Source organism: Magnolia sinica, chromosome 2 (genome assembly GCF_029962835.1).
Source record: "Magnolia sinica isolate HGM2019 chromosome 2, MsV1, whole genome shotgun sequence".
Taxonomy (NCBI): Eukaryota; Viridiplantae; Streptophyta; class Magnoliopsida; order Magnoliales; family Magnoliaceae; genus Magnolia; species Magnolia sinica.
The window spans coordinates 124,821,890-124,823,586 of NC_080574.1; the positions used below are offsets into that span (position 1 = coordinate 124,821,890).

A 1,697-nucleotide genomic window follows, 5' to 3' on the forward strand; every position below is an offset into this window, starting at 1 on the left:
TAATGCGCCTTCATGCATAGTGTTGCCAACCACTACGGCAGCACACTTTGAACTTAAACCTGGAGTCATACAATTGTTGCCATCCTTTTATGGATTGGACAAGGAGGACCCATATCATCATGTGAAAGAATTCTTAAACATTTGCTCCACCCTTAAGTTCCAAAACTTCTCAGACGATTCGATCCGCCTACGCCTGTTTCCTTTTTCTTTGAAGGATAAGGCGAAAGCATGGTTGAATTCTCTAGAAGTTGGATCTATCACTACATGGGACCAACTGTCTAAGAAGTTCTTAAACAAGTTCTTCCCCGTTCACAAAACCAATGCCCTCCGTAGAGAAATTACTAACTTCACACAAAAAGAGGGCGAGCACTTTCATGAATGTTGGGAAAGATGGAAGGACTTGCTTCTTAAATGTCCTCACCATGGTTTTGAGAAGTGGCAACAAGTTCAATACTTCTATGACGGTCTGACACCACAGAACCGTCGCATGGTTGATGCCACCCGTGGAGGGTCATTCATGACCAAAAGTGATGTCGAAGCGTGGAACTTCTTTGAAACCTTGTGCGAAAATTCCCAGCAATGGGATTATTCAAATAGAGGTGACAGAAGTCCCCAACCACAAAAGAGAGGTGGTATATATGAGATAGGAGTCATGCCAGAGCTGAGCGCCAAGCTTGATAACCTGACAAAGAAAGTTGATGCTCTGGTATTAAATAGTGGACCACCACAAACAGCTCAAGTCGAGGCATATGCCACATGTTCTAGTCCGTCCCATCCTATGCGGTCTTGTCCATCTGGTGCAGCATTCCCAGAACTTCTCTCTGAACAAGTTCATGCTATGAACACTTTTCAAAAATCTGGGAATGATCCTTACTCGAACACATACAACCCAGGGTGGGCTAGACATCCAAATTTCTCTTGGGCAAAAGGACCACAACAAGGTGGACCATCTGGAAATCCTCCCATGCAACTGCACCTCCAAGTTGGCAGTCAACAACCTCAACAGTTTCCACAATATCAACAACTGCCTACACAATCAAGGAAACCATCTCTTAAGGATACACTCCATCTTTTCATGCAGAGTTCTCTCCAATTCCAAAAAGACACCCAACAAACCTTACTGGCCAACCAGCAAAGCTTACATGCAAATGCACAATCCATTGCCAAGCTGGAAGTACAAATGGGTCAACTAGCTGCCACATTGAGTGAGAGAGAGAAGGGCAAGCTCCCTAGCCAACCTGAGGCTAATCCAAAGGGACAGTATGAGATTGGCTCTAATTCCAACCAAGGGCAATATCATGAACAGGCCAAATCGATCACTACCCTTAGGTCAGGCAAGCAGATTGATAACAGAATAGAGATGCCTGGGGATGAATCAAATTCTAAAACAGAAGATCAAGATGAAGCAGAGAGCCATACCAATGCATCCAAAGTCCAAAAGCTCTCTGACTCTCCAAGAGCCACTAATGTGCCACCTTATGTGCCCAAAGCACCCTTTCCTCAACGTCTGACACCAACAAAGAAAAGAAATAACTTTGATGAAATCTTGGATGTGTTTCAAAAAGTGCAAGTCAACATCCCGTTGCTTGACGCTATCAAGCAAGTCCCTGCTTACGCTAAGTTTCTTAAAGATTTATGCACTCAAAAGCGTAAGCAGAATGTTCATAAGAAAGTCTTCCTTGCAGAGCAGCTCAGCT

At 44.1% G+C, this 1,697-nt stretch overlaps 1 non-coding gene across 1 annotated transcript; it reads right to left on the bottom strand.

Annotated features, from left to right (window-relative positions):
• Window positions 1–322: 322 nt before the first annotated feature.
• Window positions 323–429, bottom strand: LOC131238124 (small nucleolar RNA R71). Its single transcript, XR_009167537.1, has one exon. It is a non-coding gene; the product is annotated as a small nucleolar RNA R71 (small nucleolar RNA).
• Window positions 430–1,697: the final 1,268 nt, after the last annotated feature.